The 17,326-nt window shown below is 43.2% G+C and overlaps 1 long non-coding RNA gene across 2 annotated transcripts; it reads right to left on the bottom strand.

Annotated features, from left to right (window-relative positions):
* Nucleotides 1–2,636: 2,636 nt before the first annotated feature.
* LOC119314435 lies at nt 2,637–10,380 on the bottom strand. 2 transcript variants are annotated; one of them, XR_005152316.1, is made up of 4 exons: nt 10,179–10,380; nt 4,639–4,709; nt 4,028–4,151; nt 2,637–2,667 (listed from the first exon to the last, which is right to left on the bottom strand). It is a non-coding gene; the product is annotated as an uncharacterized LOC119314435 (long non-coding RNA). The 2 variants fall into 2 exon arrangements; XR_005152317.1 differs by lacking the exon at nt 2,637–2,667 and adding an exon at nt 3,036–3,770.
* Nucleotides 10,381–17,326: the final 6,946 nt, after the last annotated feature.

The raw sequence follows: 17,326 nt of genomic DNA, 5'->3' as shown, positions 1-17,326 counted from the left end.
CCTTGTCTGCAAATGTGGAGAGGGGTGTGGGTATCTTTTAGTTTAATTTCCATCCGTCAGATATAGATCGGACGGTCTATATTGCAAGATGGCACACGTACCATCATCACCAACTCGGTTTTTTATAAGAGAAAAAAAAAGTGATGATCTCATCACTGACTTGATTTTCTAAGGCGCCACAACAAAATATTTTATGGCTGAGCAAACTACATTAATGGACCCTACCTGTGCTAGACTGATATGTGTCTCGCCTTGACCTAGCGTCACGGTGTATTTCATATCAGAACAAGCATAGCTACGTATGAAGGCAAATTAAACATTTAGTCATTTTCATATAGCTTACAAAAACTAACCCATAGAAAGTTGCGTGAATGTTTGGGGGGCTGGGCGTTGTATAGAACACGGGAATGTTTTTTTACCCGACGCATAATGGACTAAATAAAATTAAAAAACGACCTCTACAGATCCTCTAAAGGAACCTCTATGTAAGCCATGGTTCATTTTGTTTGTTATTTACGGATATGTTTCAATGGATCTGTTTGAATTTTGTGAACATTTCTAAAATTGCATGGACATCCTTTTCAAATTCCCTAATATGATTTGAATTAAAGATCATTTTTTAAAAGTCATGAACATTTCTATTTCGCGAGCATTGTTTTTTAAATCATGATTTTTTTAAATAATATGCAAATAGTTTTCTAAAATCACGAACATTTTATGGTTCCCCGATCATTTCTTGGATCGACAAACATTTTATGATTTGGTGATTTTATTCCAAAACTCACAAATTTTTAAAATTTCGAATTTTTGGAAACCCCGAATTAATTTAGAGAAGGAAAAATAAAAACAGAAATAAGAAAAGAAAAAGCAAAAAAAGCAAAATGAAAAAACAGGGCGTCACGCGCACATGGGCCGGCCCATGAACGCGTGCGGTGAGGAGGAGTGCTTGCTACGAGAGAAGTTACTCAAAAAAATGCTACTAATAAGAGAGAAAAGGAGAGAGAAAATTTGCACATGAGGACATGGGATCGGACCGGGTCTTGTGGATGGAAGGTTGAGTCCTTAACCATTGCGGCAAACACGAGGACATCACCGTATAACGGCGATTTTTTAAAAAATGAATCGTTTTTTTCATTTACAAGTGATATAGTGGGTAATTTATGGCAACTTCCGGGGCAATTTTTAGACGGACGGCAAAAAGCACTAATGACTTTATTACTAGATATAGATATCGAAAATGTAAGTGAATACTTAAAACGACTAGTAAATATATTATTTGCACATGGATATTCGGTAGGATATTACTTACGTGTTAATTAAGTGATTATCACCGATATATGCTATTACTTGCACGCTAAACATGTTGAGTACTCGCCCGTTGGAGCAATACAAGGCCATTGGATTGACTAGTTCGATGATCGAGATTAGTTGAATCTGCCGCTTTGAATTCTTCTTTATATTGGTGTGTGTGTGTATATATATATATCACCCAGGATGTAGAATAAGTTATTCTTCACCCGAGGTAATCTTACGATTATTTCGTAATTAAATTACATTTGCAATTTAAATATTTACATCCCTATAGATTCATTATGTAAAATTTGACATAAGAAAATAAAAATATAGGTCATAAGATAAGAAAATTTGCACTTTATGTGTATTTTACACTATGTTTTTACATTTGTAATTTTACATAACATAAAATATTTTTTACAACGATTATATATTTTCTTACGGTCTCTTTTTACGTCGGAAATAAGATAAAACTTACGGAACGTAAAAATACGGGGCATTTATGGTAAAATAGAGGAGGGGGGTGAAGAATAACTCTTCCTCACCCAGGGTGACGAATAGCGCGACCCTCGCGCTATTCGTCACCCTGGGTGAGGAATTCTTATTCCTCACCTCAGTCCATCTCCCACGACCACTACATGAAAAGGTAAGAAGCGAAAGCACTTGAGGTAGGATTACAGGTCGAAGAAAGAATCAGCTTCCATTCCGTAAAAAAAGAGGGAGGTAAACTTACGACATGCAAGTCACCTTTTTAGGTCGTTCATGGTTGCAACTAATTTGGCGGATCAAAATGACTATAAAAAACAAATGATGCTGTTGTAATATTACGGAATGAGCAGTAGAGGCGTTCCTGACTTTTTTATCCATAGGATGTGTGCGTATATTGTACGTATCTTTGGCTAATTACATCTAGTCTCTAGCAAAATTGAAAGGCCTGCATACTTTGGATTGTTCTACAAACTGCAAGACTATTACAAAGGGAAAACAACCGTGACAAATTGATTTAGTATTACAATCGGAAAAAGGTAAAATTAGATAAAGTCTTCGAAATTTCATTTCTTTGCTCAAAAAACAGTCTGAACACTTTACAAAAGATATGCAACTGGAAAATGTCTGTTATGAAACTAATAGCCTCATGGATGAGACGACATGCCACCTCCTTCCATTGCCATAATTGGCAGGCTCACTTAGTTGACATCAGAAACTACACGTTTCCTGACTCCATTGTGAGTAGTTGGTGTTTGATGTTTGAAATGGCAAAAAAATATCTATAAGAAGCATCCATAACACCAGTTGATCCGTTGGATATCTGGCAATGGAAAACTTGTTTTGTGGCATTGTCACATTCACATGAGAGCTATGGACGGTGGCTATCTGCAAAATAACTCATTAGTACATATCCCACTCACCAGATCTTGGAATTCAACATTAAATAATTAGGAGTGATAAATTAATAGATCCATGCATGTATTGCAACACACGAAGAAATTACAGGTAGTAAAAGGAAGAATGCTACACAGCTTCACAAAAGGAAGAGTAAGAAAAATCAACGATATGAAGGAAAGTTCTACCTTTTCTATTTCATGGCAGAGTTTGATATTTTCAGACCAACTTCAATTGAGAATGGACATGCCATGCTACGCGCCGAAGCCAACTATGTGCTGCTCAAATAGACAAATACTATCGAGTAATTGTGAAGCAACGTTTTGGAACTATTGGCTCGCTTATAGATATTGGCATACTGCCGGGATGAAAATGGAAATGATCAATAGCAGACTAGTTAGGCTATCGACGTACTGCCGGGATGAAAAATTGAAATGATCAATAGCGGACTGGATAAGTTATGTATGCAAAAGCATGCATATAACCATGTAGATGAATCAATATTAAATGGGGTGAAAAAAGAGCATGTCAATGGCACTATGACAGTGTTACAAATGTATTAAGTCACAGAGTATAAATTGACCATACTTTAATGGACAGCTTTGCAAGATAGGAAAATGGGTTGAAGATGAACAAAGTCGATTCCTTATAGTACATGAACCTAATGTAAAAATGATATTTCGATCTTCCATATAGAATCCATGGTTACGATTTGTTTCAATAATGTACCAAAATAGATGGTAAATCTGCAAGCTTCGACGGAATGTAGAAACTTGGCAGATATGATTTTGTTTTAATGATAAGTGGCGATGTATGTGTTAATTTTTTGTAGCAACTAGCCGCATGATAAGAAATAAAAAGAAATAATCATTATCTCATTATACATCAGAAATTATTCCTTGGAGACATGCAGAAGAGGAGCCAAGCATTTTTTAATTTGTGCATGATAAGTTGCATAGATAGTCATCCTACATACCAACATTGTATTGAAGTCAAGGAGCATCATTTGAACATGAAACTTGAGCGACAAATCAAGCAAACACTTACATCTGGACCTATAAAATGTGTACCTCACAAGCATGTGGAACGTATACCTGAATTAAATAGACAGTATTCATCTAAATTGCATACAAAATTAGAATAGAAAAATTAAGAGAACTAGTAACCTCATAGCATCGACTTGTTGGCAGGATTTACCTTACAAACGAAATTTGATGTCAGGACATGAATTTCTGAAACAAACAACTGCAAATGCTAGGTTTGCTCACCATGAAATCCTGAATGGAAAAGAGTACCAAAATCTGAACGAAAAAAAGCCTAGATGGACTCAGGATTTAGCTTGCCACCGTACCCTGACATCGAAGCTCACTCGTGTGCTCCGCCCACCATATAACAACCCGCAGCTGTGCCGAGGCGGGCCGGCGCTTGCTGATGTCATCCGTCGAACCGGCCGCAGGCTCCCAAAGCTTCAAAACCTTTGGGTAAAAGGAAAACAGTCTCAGAAATTGTCCTAGAAAAGAACAATTTAAAGATTCACGTACACCTAAACCATGCACTTGCATGAGCACACAACTAGTAAACACTCCTTAATCTAAATCGGGTTATTCATTTTTTGTAGATGGCTTAACAAACTCCAAAATAGAACACTCGCCTTGTCCTGTTCTTATGCAACTAACACAGTTAATGTTTGCTAATAGGAAAAATGGTTTGCTTTATACAAAATCTTTGATTTGTTGGAACTGCCGAAGACACTAGTTGTGAATTCCAATTAGGTAACTGCATAGTCCAGCTAGCTACGCCAGCAGCTATGCCTGATTGTATTATCTTTGAATCAAGCTAATTTCCTGGCGTACATGACAATCTCCTGAAGTGACTGATGCAACAAACCTTGATATAAGAAACCGAAGAGCAGCTGAACCCCAATCCTAACCCATCAGAACAATAGTGTTCTCGCCAGCGCACCATTGCCTCGTCTCCAAGTCCCTTGCATACATATTCTTCTACTCCTAGATTGCTTGGCAGAATTTCAATTCCTCGTTTGCATAATAAATTCATAAAACATAAAGTTAGCATCATCACACTAGTAGAAAAAGTGTCAAATGTGAAGCACATTAGTGTCGGTTTGAATTTGAGCCAGCACTAATGTGACCATTAGTGCCGGTTCCAACGGCTAGGCGGGCGGGCATCATTAGTACCGGTTCGTGGTTAACCTTTAGTACCAGTTCCAATGGCTAGGCGGCCGGGCATCATTAGTACCGGTTCGTGGGTAACCTTTAGTACCGGTTCATGCCACGAACCGGTACTAATGAGGCTGTGTCAGGCTATGGTCAGTCTGGGGCCCCCACGAAGACCTTTAGTACCGGTTCACATGAACCGGTACTAGAGTTTCTTTGTAAGCTGATTTTTATATAGTCCCACCTTGCCAAGAGAGAGGCAGTATGAGCGGTTTATAAGCCGTGAGTGCACAGACAATGACGAAGAGTTGCAATGCTCACCAACATGTTGATTAGCTTCAAGCCTTGCGGAATAGCATAGATTACACTGAGCTATGTGCAGTGCAGTCTACACTATTCCGAATGGATTGAAGCAAATTAACCAGCATTACACCTCTTTTTTATTTTTAATAACTTATTTGAACTCCGGACTTCTTTTGTGTTCAGTATGCAGCATTCAAAGCGACGTCATCAATTTCCAACATGTTCTGACATCATTTGTTGTTTTTCGATCATTTACCTAATTGTTTAGAGAGCTAAATGACTGTGAAATTAAAAATCACTACAAAATGAATCCTGGAAATGTTGAAACTTGGCATGGTATCATCATATCACCCGCATAGCATGCGCGAAAGAATAGAGAGGGTCACGGCAAAAACTGGACGCACTTCGTGTACAAATTGGACAAACTCTTTCAGAGTATCAGTGTTTCGGACAAGAACTCATCTGTTACATGGCCACTTCAATGTTTTTTTAAACTTATTTGAACTACGGACTTCTTTTGTGTTTAGTATGCAGCATTCAAAGCGACATCATCAATTTCCAACATGTTCTGACATCATTTGTTGTTTTTCGGTCATTTACCTAATTGTTTAGAGAGCTAAATGACCGTGAAATTGAAAATCACTACAAAATGAATCCTGAAAATGTTGAAACTTGGCATGGTATCATCATATCACCCGCATAGCATGCGCGAAAGAGTAAAGAGGGTCATGGCAAAAACTGGACGCACTTCGTGTATAAACTAGACATACTCTTTCAGAGTATCGGGGTTTCGGACGAGAACTCATCTGTTACACGGCCACTTCAATGTTTTTTAAACTTATTTGAACTCCGGACTTCTTTTGTGTTCAGTATGCAGCATTCAAAGCGACGTCATCAATTTCCAACATGTTCTGACATCATTTGTTGTTTTTCGGTCATTTACCTAATTGTTCAGTATGCAGCATTCAATTTCCAGAAGAAAATAAATAGAGGAAAAGAAATAATGCAGAAAATAAAAAACTATACAAAAAATTACTCAAAAATAAATAGAAGAAAATAAATAATGCAGAAAAGAAAAAACTATATAAAAACTACTCAAAAATAAATAGAAGAAAATAAATAATGCAGAAAAGAAAAAACTATATAAAAAATTTGTTGGCGTGCTGTCCAGTGGGTCTGCCAGACCTAGGGTGTGCAAATGCAGGCCCAGAAGGGCCAGCAGGCTCACAGGGCAGCACGCCCTAATTAATTAGGCCCAGAAGCCTGCTATATAGAGAAGTTCGAAGAGATAGCCGCAACTGGGTTTATAAACCAGTGCGGCTGCCCTTCGTCCGACGAGGTGGGACTAAACTTTGGGGTGGCAGCGCGAGGCCTTTAGTACCGGTTGGTGGCTCCAACCGGTACTAAAGACCACCCTTTAGTACCGGTTGGAACCACCAACCGGTACTAAAGGCCTGCTTTTCCCGCCTCTTGGCCTGGCCAAAGTTGGCCTTTAGTACCGGTTGGTGGCTCCAACCGGTACTAAAGGCCTCTTCTATATATACAACACTTACGAAAATTCAGTTAGATCTCCCACTTCTTTCGTCTCCAACCTCTCGCGCGCCGCTCGAACCCGTCCTCGCCGTCCGTCGCCCGTCGTCCGTCGTCGTCGTCGCTGTCCCCGCCGCCACCCGTCGTCGTCGCCGTCTCGCGCCGCCGCCGCGAACGCCGCGCGCCGCCGTCCGTCGTCGTCCCGCCGCGGTCCCGTACGTCTCTCACTCTCGCGTATACCCGCCGCGCCGCCGTTCGTCGTCGTTGCACCTGGCCCGTATGGCGGCGCCCCCGCCTGTACGTACGCCGCCGCCCCCGCCCCGTACGCCGGCGCCCCCGCTCGTACGTACGATGCGGCAGCGTACGGGGCCGCACACATACACACATACACACACATGCATATATACGTACACACTACACACACACACACACATACACACACACACACATATTTTTTTTACTTATTTTCTGTGTTTAGAAAAGTTAATTAGATGATCGAATGTTTGATTAATGTCGAATGTTAGATGAATTAGCTAGATAGAAAATTGTTGAACTAGAGATTTGAACTAGTTGAATAATTAATATAACTAGTTTATTTTTAGTAAAAAAATTATCGAACTAGTTTATTTAGGTATATGAGATTTGAACTAATTCAATAATTAATATAACTAGTTTATTTTTAGTAAGAAAATTGTCGAACTAGTTTATTTAGGTATATGAGATTTGAACTAGTTCAATAATTAATATAACTAGTTTATTTAGATATATGAGATTTGAACTAGTTCAATAATTAATATAACTAGTTTATTTTTAGTAAGAAAATTTAGGTATCTGAGATTTGATGATCTAATTAAAAAATTATTTGTTAATGAATTTTTTTGTTTATTTAATTTTTTATATATTTTGAGTTATATAAATGTTAGATTAATGTCGAATGTTAGATGAATTAGATAGAAAAGTTAAATATATAGTAATGTCAATTGTTAGAGATGAATATAGTTAGATATATTAATGTCAAATGTTAGATGAATATATATTTGGCTAGATATTAATTAATGTTAGATAGTAATAGGTGTTTAATGTTTCACCTATATGAACATAGGAAATGTCATCTGACGACGAAAAAGATTTCATTATGTGCGGACACTGTGAAGACCAGCGCGGCCTGTGCGACAGAAATTTCCTTGTTGATGGTAGGCGCTTCAGGATCAAGCTGGATGAGACATTCGAAGTTGATACAGTAAGTCACTTTGTCAATTATTATTTGAATGCAAAACTTATGCTTCATTTGCTTCAACTTATAATTTTAAATTTTCACTATTCTACTAGCGCATCCCCTGCCATGCAAAATTTTTTGTCTTGGATAAGATAGGTTTTAGTGCTATAGATGATATGGAGGTAAAGAGAGTTTACTTGAAGACGGAGCATGGGTATACTTTCAACGTCAAATTATATAATGGAGACACATACACCCATTTTGAATGCAAAACTTGGCAAGCACTATGCAAGGCTTATGCATTTGAGCCTGGTATGGTTGTCACCTTTGATATTCGTCTGGAAGATGATATTGAAGGTAATATAGACATCTGGGTCGATGTGCAAACGCCTCCAGTTCTACCATTATGTGAGTTTTTCTCAACCATGCATGTATATGTTTATGTCTTTGATACAGTTTATTCAAAAATAGTTGACAACTAATTTGTATTGTCAGCTTATTTCGGTTCAATCAAACATGTCCGGCGCTTGGTAGACAGGACCTACTACTGCCCCGGGGCTCAACTAAACTGCGAGGAGATAAGTCATTATGTTTCATGGCTTGAGGATCTTAATACTGTCAAGACAAAAAAAAAATCCTGAACTTAGAAATGTTAGTACTCAAAACGTGTGACCAATGGTGATCGTATTGAACTATGGTCACATCTATAATCGAAAGATGGTAAGATTTTAACTATTTGTCCTTAATTAGTGCATCTTTTGCATACATTATTTTTGAAGCTAATCTTTCATTGCTTAGTATATTAATTACTATACGATGTTCTTCAATAGGGACTTCCGATGGCAGTTGTGCCTTAGTGGATCGAGACTAAAGGTGACATGTCAATGGTTAGCTTACGGCCAAGATATCCTACATTGCACATGAGTGCATTCAGGATTTCTGAAAGCGAAGAATGCTTAATAGTGAAAGATTGGAGCAAAATTGTTAACGATCGCAGAGAAGTACTATGGGGCAGCAAGGAGAAGTGCAACCCAAGATTAGGAGACAGATTCATCTGCATGCTCCAGTATGATGAATCAGGAGAGCTATACATGTTCTATGCTATTCTACCTGAGAGGGAGCAGCACTAGTTCATGCTCTTAATTATAGTGTCTCATGTCCGTGTCCTGAACTTCGATGTTGGTGATGATTATGTTGAACTCGATGATATCTTTGCTTCTGTTACAAAGTGAATGTTTCCTCTTTAAGCTAGCCAGTGTTGGTGATGATTAGATAGCTAGCGGTAATGACTATGATGATTAAATAGTGGTAATTAGACGACTACGATGATTTTTAGCTAGCTAGAGTTTATTTATTTATTAATATGCGATGATGATGATGATGATGACTACAACTCATTATAACGTAAAACAATCCTAAATTAAATTGATAACACAAATTTAATTGAAAAATACAAAATAAAACAAAAACCCACAAACATTTAGTACCGATTGGTGTTACCAACCGGTACTAAAGGGCTCCCGGCCCCCGGAGCTGGCTCGTGCCACGTGGTTTCCCTTTAGCACCGGTTCGTGCTGAACCGGTACTAAAGGGGGGGCCTTTAGTGTCCACACTTTAGTGCCGGTTATGGAACTGGCACTAAAGGGCCTTACGAACAGGTGCTATTGCCCGGTTCTGCACTAGTGTCAATTCAAATCCTATCTTAAGAATAGCACATAACAAAAATCCTCGTAAAGTGAATATTCTTTAATATAAGAAATATTGCTCATATGTATGTGGAAATTTCAATTAACACAAAGTTACAGAGAATTAGCATTGTCAGCTAGGTACATGTTGATTCTTTATTTACATCATTACAAACATTCAATTAAGTCGTACCAATCATTTATTGCTACAGGATGGAAATTAGTCAAATTTAGACAAAAGAAAAACCAGAGAGAGGATTCACATGTCCCGTGACAAACAAAAAAATATCTCAGCTAGATCGAAGCCTGATACTGTACTGTTGTTCCTTCGTCTTCGCAACCTTGAGCTCCCCCTCTTCTATGCCATCCACATGGCTCATCTCCTCCGCTATGATCTACACCTCTGATCCCACAGCCAGGAGCCCGTCTCCAGCATTACCTCCATCGCCTGAGCTCCTCATTTTTCTTTCCTTTCATTTCTTGCCTTTCTTCCTCTTCCCCTGCACCGCTCCCAAAAACCAATAACCCCAAACCTAGAAATTCAGAATCCATGGAGGAGGATAGGGAAGTTGAGGAGGAGGAGGGGGGTCTTACTAGCGATAATACCGCCGGCGGTGGAGAGGGACGCCGGAGAAGGCCGTTATCGCTGCCGAGCTCGCCCGGACCTTACACCACCCACGGCGCCTCTGAGTCCCTACCGCATGAGAGAGGAAAGGAAGTACTCCACGCGCCAGAGAGGTAGTCCTCGCCGCCGGGTTGTCCCTCCGGTGCCGTCGCTGCCGCTGCCTCCGGACGACGAGATGGAAGATTGGGAGGAGAGGAAGAGAGGAACGGACCAGGGGAGTGGGCTGTTTGTTTTGTACATCCGGGGGAGGTGAGCGACCGGTTAACTTTTCCATCGATCTAAAATTACATCGATTAACGTTTCGCTCGGTCGATTGACCCGGGTGAAGAATATTATTCCTCACCCAGGGTCACTAATAGAGTTTCTAGGGTCGCGCTATTCCCCACCCTGGGTGAGGAATTCTTATTCCTCACCCCAACCAACCTGGAAGTCTGACCAACAACCTTGCTGGCCACTGGCCTAAGCAACCGTAATTTTACGGCAAGCAAAGAGAACCCAACCATCGGCACGCACATGCATGCGATGCAATTTTTCTTTTCGTGTGGAGTAAATTGCAAAAAACCACCACAATTGGGGACCCTAATTCACAAAACCACCATCTTTCGTTTTTTTTTCAAAAAGCCACCACCATTGTGCTGACAGTTTTCAGAAAACACTGAACAAGCAATTAGAGTTGTTTGAGTGAAAATCTGACCAGTGGGTCCCAATGACAGGTGCCACGTGGCCCGGGTAAAGACGGTGCTCGTTACACGCCGTTAGAAAGTTTCGCTCCATGTTAAGTTAGACGTAGGACCCACCCATCAGTGTGCTTGCTCCTCCCTCTTTTTTCAAGCATTCTTACAAATGCCTCCCGTGCGCCGCCGTCGTCATCTCCATCACGGATCTCGAGCTGCTCATCCAGGGGTTCGGGCAAAGCTGGCATTGGTGCGGAGTCCTCGCCGACTGATGGCGTCGGACACGGCGCGAGGTGGCGGCGTAGCCATGGCCGTAGCCGGCAAGGTGGCTGGTCGTGGCATAGACGGGTCATGCGCGTGGCTCCGTCCGTAGCCGGCGGCGAGTGGAGCGTGGAGCAGGATACATGAGGAGGAGGGGAAGCGCGCGGGAAGGAGCTGGAGGTGGCTTGCCACAGCCGGTGAGGTGGGTTGTCGTGGCCGAGCCGAGCGGCATGGTGCGGTAGGACGCCCCCGGAGAGCACTGCCTTGCTACCGCGTAGCCACCGCTAACGAATCGCCGCCAGACCATGTCCATGAGCTCCGCCTCCTCGTGCTGATATCCCTCGCCGATGGATTCGAGCAGGGACGCTCGGAGACGACCGAATCGAGCTTTTCTCCGCTGCTTGCACAGGCTTCTCCTCGCCGTCAATTCGCCGCCTCCAAGCCTTCCCAGTACCCACTGAGCTCTCCCACCGCATCGAAGTGAGCTCCTCTCAGTTTCCCCCCATCTTCTCTGCTCTATTTCGCGCCGTAGTGCCATCCCCCAAGAGCTCCGAGCACGACCACCGCCATGGCCGACGAACTCAAGCAGGTCGTGCTTCCCTACCTAGTCCTGTAGTCCAGTAGCATGCGCAGGCTCCAGGAGCTCCTTCGATTCCCCTGAGAACCTCTTCGTCTCACCCCTGTCATGGTCTGCTCCCGGCGGCCTCCTGCAGTCCGGCGACGGCTGCTTCGTCTGCCAGAGGCCCGTACAGGAATAGGAGCTTTTGGGCATGTCCTGCATCCATATTCAGCTTGTGGCCGGAGGCCATGGCAAGCGACCGAGCGTGCTGCTGCGTGGTGCAGGAGCTAGCGGTGCTGGGAGGCTCGTCGGCCGGCAGCCTGGCTGGCCGGAGCCGCAGGGCGTGCATGTACACGGAAGCGCTAGGTGCTCCTCGTATGCTAGCTGCTGCGCGCGGGGAAAAGTCACACTAGTAGAAAACAGGGCTTTGGTCCAGGCCGGGTCAGCCCATTAGTCCCGGTTCAGTCCAGAACCGGGACCAATGTGGGCATTGGTCCTGGTTCGTGAGCCCAGGGGGCCGGCCGGGCCACGTGGGCCATTGGTCCCGGTTCATCTGGACCTTTTGGTCCCGGTTGGTGGGATGAACCGGGACCAATGGGCCTCGCTCCTGGCCCACCACCATTGGTCCCGGTTGGTGGCTTGAACCAGGACCAAAGGCTCCCCTTTAGTCCCGGCTCAAGTCACCAACCGGGACCAATGAGGTGCCTATATATACCCCTCGCTCACGAGCAGAGCACCCCAGTGCTCTGTTTTTCTCTGGCCGAGGGGGAGAGGGCTTGGTGGTGCTCTAGCTCACCTCCTATGCACACAAGGTGTTCGATGGAATGCCCGAGCCACACTACTTAAGCTTTCTCCTCTCCAAGCTCGACCTCCAAGCTCCATTTTCCATAATATTTGTCTAGGTTTAGCGGTCCGTCACGCCCCGTCCCCGTCTTCACCACCGTCGATCACCCGCGCCGAGCTCATCGCCGGCACCACCGTGGTGAGCCTCTTGTTCTTATCTTCTTTCTGAAAGGAAAAATATTCTTACTTGTATGTTTAAATAGATACTTGTATTGTTTTCTTACTTTTATTATTGCATCTTATATAGTGCGAAGGTTTTGGTATCCGCCCCCGTCGGCCCTCATCCTGTCTATGATTCGGATGTGGTATATATATTATCTTTATAACTATTGGTTCATTTATTGTTTATGAAAATTATGCCGACCAACGTGACATAGATCAAGGTTGTCAGAATCGTGATTCTGAATCGAATCGGAGCTCCAATGGTAGGATCGCAAATCGTAGAATCTTCACTATCAGGATCGTAGAAACGTAGATTTTAGAGACTAAAGTCGTAGAATCGGAGGGGTTAGTTTGGATCGTAAAGTCGTAGAATCGTACAATAGAATCGCGATCCTGACAACCTTCACATAGATTTTATTTATGTAGGATGTATGTGAATTGGAAATGCCAACCGACCCTATTGTCGAGAGGTTAAATTTAGTTGAAGAAGAAAACAATTTGTTGAAGGAAAAATAAAAAAAATTGAGGAGGAGAAGATGATATTAGAGTTGCATGTTGCGGATGTCGTCGATGATCACAAGATCAAGATGGATGCAATGCGCTTGAAGATTAGAAAGATTAGAAAATATGCCATTCATACCGAGGCTTGGTATCATTATGCCGTTGGATCAATTGTTACCTTGGTTGCGATTATGATCGCATTTGTTTTCGCATTGAAATGTTTTACATAGTTTCAATGTATGGTTTAATTAATTAGATGCTCTAGAGAGCTATATGTTGTTAGATGAGAACTATGTATGCACTTTGGTTTTAATGTGATGATGAACTTCTATTAATTTGGACACTTAATTATATATAATGCACGCAGATGAACCGGCAATGGATGTACGGTGACAGACACACCCGCGAGTACATTAAGGGCGTGCATGAGTTTCTCGATGCGGCTGAGGCAAACAAGCAGAATGGTTTTATGTGTTGTCCATGCACTGAATATAGGAATACGAGGTCTTACTCTAACCGGAAAATCCTTCACTCCCACCTGCTTTACAAGGGTTTCATGCCACAGTATAATGTTTGGACGAGGCACGGATAAATAGGGGTTATGATGGAAGACATCGAAGAAGAAGAGTACGATGACAACTATGTGCCCCCTGAATACGATGATGCTGCAACGGGGGGAGCTGGTGAAGATCAAGAGGAACCAGACAATGTGCCCAATGATGCTGCAACGGGTGAAGCTGCTGAAGATCAAGAGGAACCAGACGATGTGCCCGATGATGATGATCTCCGCCGGGTCATTGTCGATGCAAGGACACAATGCGAAAGTCAAAAGGAGAAGCTGAAGTTCGATCGCATGTTAGAGGATCACAAAAAGGGTTATACCCCAATTGCGAAGATGGCAACACAAAGCTCGGCACCGTACTGGAATTGCTGCAGTGGAAGGCAGAGAATGCTGTGGCTGACAAAGGATTTGAGAAGCTACTGAAAATATTGAAGAAGAAGCTTCCAAAGGATAACGAATTGCCCGACAGTACATACGCAGCAAAGAAGGTCATATGCCCTCTAGGATTGGAGGTGGAGAAGATACATGCATGCCCTAATGACTGCATCCTCTACCGTGGTGCATACAAGGATCTGAACGCATGCCCGGTATGCGGTGCATTGCGGTATAAGATCAGATGAGATGACCCTGGTGATGTTGACGGCGAGCCCCCCAGGAAGAGGGTTCCTGCGAAGGTGATGTGGTATGCTCCTATAATACCACGGTTGAAACGTCTATTCAGAAACGAAGAGCATGCCAAGTTGATGCGATGGCACAGTGAGAACCGAAAGAAAGATGGGAAGTTGAGAGCACCCGCTGATGGGTCGCAGTGGAGAAAAATCGAGAGAAAGTACTAGGATGAGTTTGCAAAGGACCCAAGGAATGTATGGTTTGCTTTAAGCGCGGATGGCATTAATCCTTTCGGGGAGCAGAGCAGCAATCACAGCACCTGGCCCGTGACTCTATGTATGTATAACCTTCCTCCTTGGATGTGCATGAAGCGGAAGTTCATTATGATGCCAGTTCTCATCCAAGGCCCTAAGCAACCCGGCAACGAAATTGATGTGTACCTAAGGCCATTAGTTGAAGAACTTTTACAGTTGTGGAATGGAAACGGTGTACGTACGTGGGATGAGCACAGACAGGAGGAATTTAACCTTAAGGCGTTGCTGTTCGTGACCATCAACGATTGGCCCGCTCTCAGTAACCTTTCAGGACAGACAAACAAAGGATACCACGCATGCACGCACTGTTTAGATGACACTGAAAGTATATACCTGGACAAATGCAGGAAGAATGTGTACCTGGGCCATCGTCGATTTCTTCCGACCAACCATCAATGCCGAAAGAAAGGCAAGCATTTCAAAGGCGAGGCAGATCACCGGAAGAAGCCCGCCATGCGCACCGGTGATCACGTGCTTGCTATGGTCAATGATTTACACTAGTAATCTTTGGAAAGGGTCCCGGTGGACTAGCTGTTCCAAATGATGCTGAGGGACACGCACCCATGTGGAAGAAGAAATCTGTATTTTGGGACCTACCCTACTGGAAAGACCTAGAGGTCCGCTCCTCAATCGACGTGATGCACGTGACGAAGAACCTTTGCGTGAACCTGCTAGGCTCCTTGGGCGTGTATGGGAAGACAAAAGATACACCTGAGGCACGAGAGGACCTGCAACGTTTGCACGAAAAAGACGGCATGCCTCCGAAGCAGTATAAAGGTCCTGCTAGCTACGCTCTTACGAAAGAAGAGAAAGAAATCTTCTTTGAATGCCTGCTCAGTATGAAGGTCACGACTGGCTTCTCGTCGAATATAAAGGGAATAATAAATATGCCAGAGAAAAAGTTTCAGAACCTAAAGTCTCATGACTGCCACGTGATTATGACGCAACTGCTTCCGGTTGCATTGAGGGGGCTTCTACCGAAAAATGTCCGATTAGCCATTGTGAAGCTATGTGCATTCCTCAATGCAATCTCTCAGAAGGTGATCGATCCAGAAATCGTACCAAGGGTAAGGAGTGATGTGGCGCAATGTCTTGTCAGTTTCGAGCTGGTGTTCCCACCATCCTTCTTCAATATCATGACGCACGTCCTAGTTCATCTAGTCGACGAGATTGTCATCCTGGGGCCTGTATTTCTACACAATATGTTCCCCTTTGAGAGGTTCATGGGAGTCCTAAAGAAATATGTCTGTAACCGCGCTAGGCCAGAAGGAAGCATCTCCATGGGCCATCAAACAGAGGATGTTATCGGCCTTTGTGTTGACTTCATTCCTGGCCTTAAGAAGATAGGTCTCCCTAAATCGCGGTATGAGGGGAGACTGACTGGAAAAGGCACTCTTGGAAGAGACTCAATAATATGCAGGGACGGATATTCTTGGTCTCAAGCAAACTACACAGTTCTACAGAACTCTACCTTGGTGACCCCGTATGTCGATGAACACAAGAACAGTCTGCGCTCCAAACACCCGGAGCAGTGCGACGACTGGATTACATGTGAACACATCAGGACTTTCAGCAGTTGGTTGGAAACACGTCTCAGAGGTGACAACACTGTTTGTGATGAGTTGTACTTGTTGTTCAGGGGACCATCTTTGACTGTATTGACTTACAAATGATACGAGATAAATGGGAATACATTTTACACGATCGCCCAAGATCAAAAGAGCACCAACCAAAATAGCGGTGTCCGCTTTGATGCAGCAACCGAGAGCGGAAAGGACACATATTATGGTTACATAGTGGACATATGGGAACTTGACTACGGACCTGATTTTAAGGTCCCTTTGTTTAAGTGCAAATGGGTCAATCTGTTAGGCGGCGGGGTACAGGTAGACCCACAGTACGGAATGACAACAGTGGATCTGAAAAATCTTGGGTACACTGACGAACCGTTCGTCCTAGCCAATGATGTGGCATAGGTTATCTATGTGAAGGACATGTCTACCAAACCGAGAAAAGGAAAGATAAGGAAGCGAATACATCATACGATGAGCCAAAGTGCCACATAGTTCTTTCAGGAAAAAGGGACATCCTGGGATTGGACGGCAAGACAGACATGTCTGAAGATTATGAAAAGTTTCATGAAATTCCTCCCTTCAATGTCAAGGCTGACCCAAGCATCCTGATAAACAATGAAGATTATCCATGGTTACGGCGCAATAAGCAAATGACACAAGCGAAGAAAAAGTGAAGACTTTCTCCCGCAACTATTATGATGATACCATGCCAACTTTGTAACACACGAACATGCTACCATTGTCCGTTTTGTACATGCACATGCTATGTGGGTGAAATTATGATACCATGCCAACTTTCAACTTTTTCAGAGTTCATTTGAAATGCTTTCATGTCTTATGGTTCGGCCCTCGTAATACCATGACCATTAGTCCCTGGCCCAAGCCAACTTTCAACTTTCAACTTTCTAAAACTAATGGCACTAACAGAAAGTTTATAATTTTGCTCCTTGCCCCTGGCCCATGACCATTAGTCCCGGTTTGTGCCACAAACCGGGACTAAAGGGTTGGTCCTCATTGCGGGTAGAGTTTAGTCCCACCTCGCCAACCGAAGGGGGCTC

Source organism: Triticum dicoccoides, chromosome 6A (assembly GCF_002162155.2).
Source record: "Triticum dicoccoides isolate Atlit2015 ecotype Zavitan chromosome 6A, WEW_v2.0, whole genome shotgun sequence".
Lineage (NCBI taxonomy): Eukaryota > Viridiplantae > Streptophyta > Magnoliopsida > Poales > Poaceae > Triticum > Triticum dicoccoides.
Note: the sequence above shows the minus strand (reverse complement) of the source record. Positions and strands in the feature narration are given on the sequence as shown.